We start from the raw sequence: 12,436 nt of genomic DNA, 5'->3' as shown, positions 1-12,436 counted from the left end.
AGAAAAGCGAATGGATTTGTATGTAGCATTTATGGATCTGGAGAAGGCATATGATAGAGTTGATAGAGATGCTCTGTGGAAGGTATTAAGAATATATGGTGTGGGAGGAAAGTTGTTAGAAGCAGTGAAAAGTTTTTATCGAGGATGTAAGGCATGTGTACGTGTAGGAAGAGAGGAAAGTGATTGGTTCTCAGTGAATGTAGGTTTGCGGCAGGGGTGTGTGATGTCTCCATGGTTGTTTAATTTGTTTATGGATGGGGTTGTTAGGGAGGTAAATGCAAGAGTTTTGGAAAGAGGGGCAACTATGAAGTCTGTTGGGGATGAGAGAGCTTGGGAAGTGAGTCAGTTGTTGTTCGCTGATGATACAGCGCTGGTGGCTGATTCATGTGAGAAACTGCAGAAGCTGGTGACTGAGTTTGGTAAAGTGTGTGGAAGAAGAAAGTTAAGAGTAAATGTGAATAAGAGCAAGGTTATTAGGTACAGTAGGGTTGAGGGTCAAGTCAATTGGGAGGTGAGTTTGAATGGAGAAAAACTGGAGGAAGTGAAGTGTTTTAGATAACTGGGAGTGGATCTGGCAGCGGATGGAACCATGGAAGCGGAAGTGGATCATAGGGTGGGGGAGGGGGTGAAAATTCTGGGGGCCTTGAAGAATGTGTGGAAGTCGAGAACATTATCTCGGAAAGCAAAAATGGGTATGTTTGAAGGAATAGTGGTTCCAACAATGTTGTATGGTTGCGAGGCGTGGGCTATGGATAGAGTTGTGCGCAGGAGGATGGATGTGCTGGAAATGAGATGTTTGAGGACAATGTGTGGTGTGAGGTGGTTTGATCGAGTGAGTAACGTAAGGGTAAGAGAGATGTTTGGAAATAAAAAGAGAGTGGTTGAGAGAGCAGAAGAGGGTGTTTTGAAGTGGTTTGGGCACATGGAGAGGATGAGTGAGGAAAGATTGACCAAGAGGATATATGTGTCGGAGGTGGAGGGAACAAGGAGAAGAGGGAGACCAAATTGGAGGTGGAAAGATGGAGTGAAAAAGATTTTGTGTGATCGGGGCCTGAACATGCAGGAGGGTGAAAGGAGGGCAAGGAATAGAGTGAATTGGAGCGATGTGGTATACCGGGGTTGACGTGCTGTCAGTGGATTGAATCAAGGCATGTGAAGCGTCTGGGGTAAACCATGGAAAGCTGTGTAGGTATGTATATTTGCGTGTGTGGACGTATGTATATACATGTGTATGGGGGGGTTGGGCCATTTCTTTCGTCTGTTTCCTTGCGCTACCTCGCAAACGCGGGAGACAGCAACAAAGTATAAAAAAAAAAAAAAAAAAAAAAAAAATATCAAATTTGGTGTATGTTTATTAGTGTTAAACATATGTGAAGTGCTGCTTCTGGTGGCCTTGTACGTTAGTTGTTTTTTAACTCTACTGTTTATAGGGGTGTTTTCACTCGGTGAAGTGTTTACAAAGGAAGTGTTTTTTAACATTAATGCAATATTTGTTATTTGTCCGTATGCTCAGGGCTGGGATCAGGATAAACATACTCGGATATGCCAGTCAGGCAAACCACCACTGCTCCCTAGCGGCGGTAGCCATAACTACATGCGCAGTGACATTGCGCAGGGCAATGTGCAGTCGTAGCTGTTCCGACCACAGTCTCGTACCAGCTACTGACCTGTACGAAGCTGTTGCCCTTCTTTCAGAGCTCGGTTGTAGCTATTCCTCCCTGCGTTGTCGCTACCCTTGCTTTGTTTTGAAGGGTTTTTGAAAGTTATTGTTCATCAATATATTTTTATAGGGTTGTTTTATGCAAAATCATTCTTTCATTGACGGATGTCCGCAGGAGAACTCCGCCTGGCCTTTGTGCGACCGGCTCCGCCCTGATACCTTTTTCTTCATAAAACAATTGCCTGATCTTTTTCTTTTCGGGGTAGCTAGTTTTTATTCCAATATCTGGGGGTGGTTTGCCACCCCAGATTTTGAGGTTAGGCCCCTATAGGATGGACCCAGGTAAGCCATCCACTGCCCACGTAGGAGGTAGTGGTGACGGATCGTCCATAAAAAGTAGCAACGCTGATTTTGTTTTGGCCCATGCGACCGCAGCAACGACTCTTGCCTCCCTCAATCCCTTCCTAATCAGGAAGGTCATTGATGGTTGGTCTGGGCATGTTGAAACGGTCAGGAAACTGGTTAGTGGTGATTTGCTGATAAGTCGACGAAACAGGTGGCGGAACTACTTAAGTTGACGAAGTTCCATATTCATGTTGACGTTGTGGTCTCGATACCCATTGCCATGAATTCATGCAGGGGAGTCATCTACTTCAGTGATGTCATGGATATGTCAGAGGACGACATTGTGAAGGAACTACCAAACGAGGACGTTATCACTGCCTGCTTCATCACCATATTTGTCAATGGAGAACGACGTAGAAGTTGCTAGCTATGTTCACCAAAGTATGCCTCACACACTAGTGACGAAATTCTAATCTAGACGCTGTCGCACGTAGAGTCAAATTTCATATCGCATGCCTGACCATCTGTTCGATGTAATGCTCCGGTTCCAATGTACTTGATAATGATGAGTTCAATCTGTTTGTTGATTATCTCACGTCAAATACTTTTAGGAGACTTCAATGTTCATCAGTATCAGTTGGGTGGAAGTATCCGGGCAGACGCCAGAGGGGAACAAATGGTTAATATTATGATCAATGCTAACCTCACTCCTCTGAACGATGGTGGTGGAACTCGTGTAGACGACCGGACTGACAATATCTCGGCAATTAATTTATCCTCGTCATCCCCGGATATACTTAATAAAGTATTACAAGAAAAACATATGTTTTAACATTGTCAATGTATTCTGGGACAACTCGAGTACTTTTGACAAATTGATGGTCTTCCTCAGAGAAACAATTAATGAAGATGATGTAAGGTGGTTCGTGGGTTGTTCTCTGTGGAGGGATTGGCTTCGGTGTGAGGTTCCTCCTCCCACTTGGGCTGGTCGCATGGTGGGTGGACATGTCCACACATTAGACGGTCGCCTTGAGGGGAGGTGGTTATCCTCCTGGGCAGCTGCGCCAAGAGGTCGAGCCGGTGGACTTCCGAATGAATTATCATCTATGTGCATGACGTGGTGACGTCTTATCCCCTCGCACTCTTGGGTAAACTGCAACTGTGGCTGCTGTGCCGACAGGGAGGTGTTTGCCGCTACGTTGGCTCAACACCCACATAATATTTTTTTCCCATTATTTATACTTATCATTCATTTTTTATCATATCATAATTATGATGTCTTAATTTTTTCTATTTTTCATTAGAATATGCATTTAGGGGTGATTTTAATCGCATATTAGATAGGGTTGCAGGCCGTAATGACCTTCCTCATAGGTCGATGGCCGTAAAAGCCAACAAACAACAAACGTAGTCCGCTAGCTTCGTGTTCTCCGCTTGTAGTTGATTGCTCCATAAACAGAGGTCTTATTTATAGCCAGGTTAATGAGTCATGGCAGACCATTGGCTGTAACGACAGGTGAATGACTGGTCAACTATAGGTGAACATGGAGGTGGAGGTGTGGACAACTCTGTAGTTCCCACAGCAAGAAAATTTAGAATGAAGTCGTTCGTCAGAAACTTTGATTTATTCTACGATTCGTTCAGGCGACAGCTTTTAATTGCTCACGGTCTTTTGGAACGTCTGATCCCGCCATATAGGTTATTATTTATTTGGTTGTTTGCCTCAATTAGTAGTTTGTCTCAACATGGGAATAATGACTACCTACGTTTTGTATTAGTAGTATATAAACAATAAGAGACCAGCCTTTTAAGCTCCTTATGCTGGTCAGTGATAAACAATTGCGTCTTGTTTACCCTAATGTTTCAAAGAACAAGAATCGTAAGGATAACATTGCTAGTGAGAGGTTTTTGTCCTCGCAGTTGACACCAATTTTAAGCATATATTTCAAGATGGATGATAATTGATTAACCTATAATGTACCTATGACTTCACATCTATCATGACCCACACATAAACACTGGGATATGTTGTGTACAAAATGTCGTAAATTAACTTAATGTTAATAGAAAAATATGCCTTAATGTGTTCAAGTTGAAATGGAAATTAAGACACCGTTCATTTCCAGAATTCCAGTCAAACAACGGGTTAAATATGATGACCTTCCGTCCACCGTCGAGGACCACGTCACCCTCAGTCGCCTGCTGACGTCGCAAGAGGGAGAGAGGAAGCCGTCATGACAGCACTCAAGTGTCTTGCCTCAAGGAGGGTAGTACCTCCTTCACGTGTAAGTTTGATAGTGGGGTAAACCTTCGCCGAGTCAAGGAGGGTGGTACCTCCTTCACGTGTAAGTTTGATAGTGGGGTAAACCTTCGTCGAGTCAAGGAGGGTGGTGCCTTCTTCACGTGTAAGTTTGATAGTGGGGTAAACCTTCGTCGAGTCAAGGAGGGTGGTACCTCCTTCACGTGTAAGTTTGATAGTGGGGTAAACCTTCGTAGAGTCGAGGCGTGAACCACCGACATAAGTGATTGACATGACGGTATGTGGCAGACTGGGACCCTCCTTCCTGCTTGTCTCAGGATAGGGAGAGTTTGGTTCCTCACGGAGCGCTATGCTCTCAGGGTATTAGTAGCCGGGTGGCCATAGTTTTGTGTCAGGGAGTGAGTTGCTGTAGCAGCTCAGGCAGAGTGAGAAGGAAGTAAACACGAAGTGTGGCAGTGAGTAAGACATTGTTGTGTGTCAGGGAATGACTCGCTGGGATGATGTGTCAGGCGTCTTCGTCTGTCTTGGAGTGATCTGCCCGCCGTGTATCAGGAAGGGACGTGCCGATGCGCCAGGATGTGAGGTGCAGACTCAAGTCAGCTGGTGAGACGGTCGTTTGAAAGTGAGCGGCTTTGATGTTAGAGGACGAGTCGGTCGTTGTTGTTTGTCAGGTTTGAGGGAGGGAGGGAGGGAGAACCTCTCGTCGTGTGCCAGAGAACAACAGACCGTCGTAGTAAACTATCGTATATCGGGGCATAAGCCCACGACGTGTGGTCGAAACGAAGCCCCTGACGTCTGTCAGGGAGTGAGTAGCGTTCCTCCGCCGTCAGACAGGAAGCCGCCCTTGTGTGCCAGGGAGTTAGTGGGAATAGTGTGTCCTAGAGTGAGGTGGCCCGACGTGTGCTAGAGACAAAGCCAGAGAATCTGTCAGCGTGAGCAGCCTTTCTTTGCCACTGTTGTGTGTTAGGAATTGAGCAGCGGTTTTGTGTTGTCGCCACTGTATTAGTGTGAGGCAGGAAGCCAGTCTTGTGTATCAGGGAGTTAGTCATGTAATGTGTCCTGTTGTGGACTGCCCACGTATGTTACAGACGAAGCCACTGACTTTTTTTCTTTTTTTTTTTTTGCCTTTGAAGTGTGTGTGTGTGTGTGTGTGTGTGTATATGTGTCAGGCAGGAAGCCATCGTGACTGAGTTAGGCAATGTAGTGTATCTTTGAGTGAGCTACCGACGTGTATCAGACATGAAGCCACCGACGTCTGTCAGGGAGTGAGCAATATTTTTAGTGTGTCAGGAAGCCATAAAGTTGTGTCAGAGAGAGAGAATAGAGTTTGGTTTGCCATGAAGTGAGCTACCGACAGACGTGTGTTAGAGACGAAGCTCATCGATGACTGTTGGAAAGTGAGAAGAGTTTTTGAGTTCGTCGAAGTAACGTGTGGTGAAGTAAGCAACCGACGTGTATCAGAGACTGAGCCACCGACGCCTGTCGAGAGTGAGTAACGCTTCCTTTTCACCTTTCAAGTATGTCAGGCAGGAAGCCGCAATGTGTTTATAAACGAATTAGTCGAAGTAGATTGTCGAGGAATGAACCAACGACCACAAACTAAAGCGTCCCTTTAGGACATTTGTTCTAGCTAATGCCGGACGATTATTTTCAACTTGCATGGTTTATGGGTCGTCAAAGTAAAGCTTTACATTCAGACTTTTGTTCAGGCTAACGCTAGACTGTTTTATATAGGTTTTGTGAAGCACATATGTGGGTCGTCAAATTAATGTTTTACTTTAGAAATTTTCCTCTGGCTAACACTTGTGCGTGCTACATGGGTCATCAAAGTAAAGCTGCACGTTGGTGACTGTACTCTGGCTTCTCCAGACGATTTTATTTAATTGTTGAGGGCACCACAGGTAATCAAAGTAAAGTCTTACTCTTGAGTTTATTCTGACCAATGACAAACGATATTTTGCAGGTCTAGCGAGCTCCACAGGTCATCAAAATAAGCTTCACTTTGGGAATTATATATTTTTGGTCGATGACTGGCTATCATATTTAGCTTTCATTGTCTCCTCGAATCATGAAAGTAAAGTTTCAATTTGGGAATTTGATTTTCGCCGAAGCCAGACGATCTTATTCATTTTTTCGTGGGCTTCACAGATCACGAAATCAAAGCTTCACTTTGGGAACGTTACTTGGCACATGCCTGACAATTCCATTAAGCTTTTGCGGGCTGCCCTAGAGGTATCATAGTAAAGCTTCACTTTGCTAACTTTATTATTTGGGTGACGTTAGACGATTTCATTCAGCTCTTGCTGGCTCCACGGGTCATCATCTAGTATCTTATTATCATTATGTTCATCCAGTTTCTACTGGTCATTTCACATTTGGAAGTATTGTAAGAACCTATTGGTTTACTGTCCCTCCCAACCCTTCTCGACATGATTCCATTTTCTATGTTGGTGTCTGACTATGAAAAAGTTCGGAGATATTGTATTTAATGGTCAATTACGAGGAAAATGGTAGTTGTAATTGCATTGTCATTGATGGAATATGTTATATTTATCGAAATTCTGTCTTGCGTCTTGATGTGCCATTGAGAAATATACGAGTAAAACAGTATTAAAAAGTTGACTTGGCGTCGGAATGGTTCGAATTAGTCTGAAAGGTGGACGATGTTCGAGTCTGGATTGTTACGGTGGCTGTAACTTGGGCTGACTTAGTTTCAGTATTATTTGATATTCACCTTTCTATCCAAAAAATAATTTTCCTATGGTTAATTGCTAATAACATACTTATTTGGCATAACTATATAGCCTCATTGCGTAGTATGTAGTACAAAATGAACGTTACATAGAGGGTATGCAAGTCATTTTGCCCTGATTGAGACATCGCTTATGTTCATAACGATGTTCGGAACCGTGACTAGTGACTTCATTGTTGGCTTCTGCGTCTTTATTTGTTCGGTTGTGGTGGAGACTTAGGGTTGTGTAGTCCGGCAAGGCTTATGGTGGAGCCGTCACCCAGGGAACTACAGAGGTACGGTGCTGGTCACTGAGCCACTCAGGTGAGTGAGACTAGTGAGGGTTAGAAGGTTAGCAGGAGTGGCCACTGGCGACTGTCAACCTGATCTTTAGCTTTCAGACGACTAGTAGGTAGCTGCCAGCCAAGCTATTTAGCTGTCAGCCAGCTAGGTAGCTCCTACCCAGCTTTTAGCTAAACTATGCTGCTGTCAACCAGCTAGGTAGCTCTTTGCTAGCTGTCAGCCAAGTTATGTAGCTCACAGCCAGCTAGGTAGCTCCTACATAGCTGTCTGTCAGGCTTGGTAGCTCCCAGCTTGCTAGGTAGCTCCCAGCTAGCTTCTTGTTCTCGGCTAGGAGATGCTTGATATTTCTATAAACAAAAGGTTGTACTTGTAGCCAGGTTTGTGTGTCCAATTTGTAATGGTTGTAACCAGTTGTTGAATGATTGATGAACTGTATTCATTTAGGTGTCCTGGGATCGCGTTGAGGTAGGTTAGGGTCGGCTGGTCGGGGAGTGGCAGCTTGTCTACTGGATCGGGCTGTGGTAGGCTAGGGTCGGCTGGCCGGGGAGTGGCAGCTTGTCTTATGGATCGCGTTGAGGTAGGCTAGAGTCGGCTGGCCGGGAAGCGGCAGCTCGTCTACTGGATCGCGTTGAGGTAGGCTAGTGTTGGCTGGCAGGGGAGTGGCAGCTCGTGTACTGGATCGCGTTGAGGTAGGCTAGGGTCTGCTGGCCATGGAGTGGCAGCTCGCCTACTGGATCGCGTTGAGGTAGGATAGGGTCGGCTATCTAGGGAGTGGCAGCTCGTCCACTAGATCGCGTTGAGATAGGCTAGGGTCGTCTGGTTGGGGAGTGGCAGCTTGTCCACTGGATCGCGTTGAGGAAGGATAGGGTCGGCTGGCCGGAAGTGGCAGCTCGTCTACTGGATTGTGTTGAGGTAGGCTAGGGTCGGCTGGCCAGGGAGCGGCAGCTTTTCTACTGGATCGCAATGAGGTAGGATAGGTTCGGGTGGCCAGGGAGCGGCAGCTTCTCTACTGGATCGCATTGAGGTAGGCTAGGGTCGGCTGGCCGGGGTGTGGCAGCTTGTCTACTGGATCGCGTTGAGGTGGGCTAGGGTCGGATGGCCAGGGAGCGGCAGCTTGTCTACTGGATCGCATTGAGGTAGGCTAGGGTCGGCTGGCCGGGGATTGGCAGCTTGTCTACAGGATCGTGTTGAGGTAGGATAGTGTCGGCTGGCCGGGGAGTGGCAGCTTTTTTACTTGATCGCGTTGAGGTACGATAGGGTCGGTTGGCTGGTGAGTGGCAGATCGTCTACTGGATCGCGTTGAGGTGGGCTAGGGTCGGCTGGCCGGGTAGCGGCAGCTTGTATACTGGATAGTGTCGCCTGGCCGGGGAGTGGCAGCTTGTCTAATGGATTGCGTTGAGGTAGGCTAGGGAGCGGCAGCATGTATACTGGATCGCGTTGAGGTAGGATAGTGTCGGCTGGCCAGGGAGCGGCAGCTTCTCTACTGGATCGCACTGAGGTAGGCTAGGGACGGCTGGCCTGGGAGTGGCAGCTCGTCTAATGGATCGCGTTAAGGTAGGCTAGGGTCTGCTGGCCGGGGAGTGGCGGCTCGTCTAATGGGTCACTTTGAGGTAGGATAGGGATCTACTGGCCGGGGAGTGGCAGCTCGTCTATTGGATCACATTGAGGTAGGATAGAATCGACTGGCCAGGAGGCGGCAGCTTGTCTACTGGATCACGTTGAGGTAGGATGGGGTCGGCTGGCTGGAGAGTGGCAGCTTGTCTACTGGATTGCGTTGAGGTAGGCTAGGGAGCGGCAGTATGTCTACTGGATCGCATTGAGGTAGGATATGGTCGGCTGGCTAGGGAGCGGCAGTTTCTCTAATGTATCGCACTAAGGTAGGCTAGGGCCGCTGGCCAGGGAGTGGCAGCTTCTCTACCGGATCGCGTTGAGGTAGGATAGGGTCGGCTGGCCGATGAGTGGCAGCTTGTCTAATGGATCGCGTTGAGGTAGGCTAGGGTCGGCTGGCCGGGGAGTGGCAGCTCGTCTACTGGATCACGTTGATGTAGGATAGGGTCGGCTAGCCGGGGATTGGCGGCTCGTCTGCTGGATCGCGTTGAGGTAGGCTAGTGTTGGCTGGCCGGGGAGTGGCAGCTTATCTACTAGATCGCGTTGAGGCAGGATAGGGTCTGCTGGCCGGGGAGTTGTAGCTTGTCTACTGGATCGCGCTCAGGTAGGCTATGGTCGGCTGGCTTGTGAGTGGCAGCTTGTCTACTGCATCGCGTTGAGGTAGGATAGGGTCGGCTGGCCAGGGAGTGGCAGCTTGTCTACTGGATCGCGCTGAGGTAGGCTAGAGTCGGCTGGCCAGGGAGCGGCAGCATGTCTACTGGATCACACTGAGGTAGGATAGGGTCGGCTGGACAGGGAGCGGCAGCTTCTATACTGGATCGCACTGAGGTAGGCTAGGGTCGGCTGGCCGGGGGTGGGAGTCGTCTTCTGGATCGCGTTTTTGGGTTTGGATGGGGTCGGTGGCGGGGAGTGGCAGCTTGTCTACTGGATCGCGTTCATGTAGGCTAGGGTCTGCTGGGCGAGGAGTGGCAGCTCGTCTACTTAACCAAGTCGAGGTAGGATAGGGTCGGCTGGCCAGGAGGTGGCTGCTTGTCTAAATTGATCCGTTGAGGTTTGGATGGGGGGGCTGACGGTTAGGGAAGGGTTTTCTTTAAAGGATCGCGTTGAGGTTGGTTAAAGGGCGGGGTTGCCGGGGAGTGGCAGCTCGTCTACGGATCGCGTTGAGGTTTCTATAGGCTCGGCTGGCGGGGGATTGGCACCTCGTCTACTATATCGCGTTGAGGTAGGCTAAGGTCGGCTGACCGTCGAGTGGCAGCTTGTCTAATGGATCGCGTTGAGGTAGGATAGTGTCGGCTGACCGGGGAGTGGCAGATTGTCTACTAGATCGCATTGAGTTGGGCTAGGGTCCACTGGCCAGGGAGCGGCAACTTGTCTACTGGATCGCACGGAGATAGGCTAGTGTCGGCTGGCAAGGAAGCGGCAGCTTCTCTACTGGATCGCACTGAGGTGGGCTAGTGTCGGCTGGTTAGGGAGTGGCAGTTTGTCTTCTGAATCGCGTTGAGGTAGGCTAGGGTCGGCTTGCTGGGGAGAGGCAGCTCGTCTCCTGGATCGCGTTGAGGTAGGCTAGGGTCGGCTGGCCGGGGAGTGGCAGCTCGTCTACTGGACCGCGTTGAGGTAGGCTAGGGTCGGCTGGCTGGGGAGTTGCAGCTCTTCTACTGGAACACGTTTAGGTAGGATAGGGTCGGGTGGCCGTGGAGTGGCAGCTCGTCGAATGGATCGCGTTGAGGATGGCTGGGGTTGTCTTGTCGGGGAGTGGCAGCTTTTCTACTGGATCGCTTTGAGGTGGGATAGGGTCGGCTGGCCGTGGAGTGGCAGCTCGTCTACTGGATCATGTTGAGGTAGGATAAGGTCGGCTGGCTGGGGAGTGGCGGCTCGTCTGCTGGATCGCGTTGGTGTAGGCTAGGGTCGGCTGGCTGGGGAGTGGCAGCTCGCCTACTGGATCGCGTTGAGGTAGTCTAGGGTCGGATGCCCATGGAGTTGCAGCTTTTCTACTGGATCACGGTGAGGTTGGCTAGGGTCGGCTGGCCGGGGAGTGGTAGCTCCTCTACTAGATCATGTTGAGGTAGGATAGGGTCGGCTGTCTGTGGAGTGGAAGCTCGTCTACTGGGTCGCGTTGAGGTAGGCTAGGATCGGTTGGCAGGGGAGTGGCAGCTCGTCTACTGGATCGCACTGAGGATAGGGTCGGCAGGCTGGGAAGTGGCAGTTTGGCTACTGGATCGCGTTGAAGTAGGATAGGGTCGGCTGGCCAGGGAACGGCAGCTTCTCTACTGTATCGCACTGAGGTAGGCTTGGGTCGGCTGGCCAGGGTGAGGCAGCTTCTCTACTGGATCGCTCTCATGTAGGCTAGGGTCGGCTGGCCAAAGAGCGGCAGCTTGTCTACTGGATCGCACTGAGGTCGGCTAGTGTCGGCTGGCCAGGGAGCGGCAGCTTGTCTACTGGATCGCACTGAGGTAGACTAGGGTTGGCTGGCTAGGGTGCGGCAGCTTGTCTACTGGATCGCACTGAGGTAGGTTAGGGTTGGCTGGCCGGGGAGTGGCAGCTTGTCTACTGCATCACGTTGAGGTAGGCTAGGGTCGGCTGGTCTGGGAGTGGCAGCTTGTCTCCTGGATCGTGTTGAGGTAGGATAGGGTCGGCTGCCGGGGAGTTGCAGCTCGTCCACTGTATCGCGTTGAGGTGAGCTAGGGTCGGCTGGCCATGGATCGCGTTGAGGTAGGCTAGGGTCGGCTCTCCGGGGAGCGGCAGCTCGTCTACTGGTTCGCGTTGAGGTAGGCTAGGGTCGGCTGGAAGGGGAGTGGCAGCTCGTCTACTGGATCGCGTTGAGGTAGGCTAAGGTCGGCTGGCCGGGGAGATGCAGATCGTCTACTGGACCGCGTTGAGGTAGGCTAGGGTCGTCTGGTCGGGGAGTGGCAGCTCGTCTACTGGATCACGTTGAGGTAGGATAGGGTCGGCTGACCGGCGAGTGGCAGCTTGTCTACTGGATCACGTTTAGGTAGGATAGGGTTGGGTGGCCAGGGAGCGGCAGCTTCTGTACTGGATTGCACTGAGGTGGGCTAGGGTCGGCTGGTCAGGGAGTGCCAGCTTGTCTACTGGATCGCACTGAGATAGGCAATGGTTGGCTGGCCAGGGTATGGCAGCCTGTCTACTGGAGCGCACTGAGATAGGCTAAGGTCGGCTGGCCGGGGAGTGGCAGCTTGTCTACTGGATCAGGTTGAGGTAGGATAGGGTCAGCTGACCGGCGAGTGGCAGCTTGTTTACTGGATCACGTTCAGGTAGGATAGGGTCGGTTGGCGGGGGAGTGGCAGCTTGTCTACTGGATCGCGTTGAGGTAGGATAGGGTCGGCTGCCGGGGATTGGCACCTCGTCTACTATATAGCGTTGAGGTAGGCTAAGGTCGGCTGACCGTCGAGTGGCAGCTTGTCTAATGGATCGCGTTGAGGTAGGATAGTGTTGGCTGACCGGGGAGTGGCAGATTGTCTACTGGATCGCACTGAGGTGGGCTAGGGTCCGCTGGCCAGGGAGCGGCAACTTG

The 12,436-nt window shown here is 50.2% G+C and overlaps 1 protein-coding gene across 2 annotated transcripts in view; it reads left to right on the top strand.

Annotated features, from left to right (window-relative positions):
* The window catches only part of LOC139767396 (uncharacterized), an 800,841-nt gene extending 795,594 nt beyond the window's left edge, over positions 1 to 5,247 (top strand). The window contains exon 2 of one of the 2 annotated variants that reach the window (XR_011717112.1): positions 4,132 to 5,247. The gene's annotated coding sequence lies outside the window, so the exon portion shown is untranslated. The remainder of the gene's footprint in view (positions 1 to 4,131) is intronic. The other variant, XR_011717091.1, reaches the window with a different exon arrangement.
* Positions 5,248 to 12,436: the final 7,189 nt, after the last annotated feature.

Source organism: Panulirus ornatus, chromosome 61, assembly GCF_036320965.1.
Source record: "Panulirus ornatus isolate Po-2019 chromosome 61, ASM3632096v1, whole genome shotgun sequence".
Lineage (NCBI taxonomy): Eukaryota > Metazoa > Arthropoda > Malacostraca > Decapoda > Palinuridae > Panulirus > Panulirus ornatus.
The sequence above is the reverse complement of the archived record's forward strand: the minus strand, read 5'-3'. Positions and strand labels throughout refer to the sequence as shown.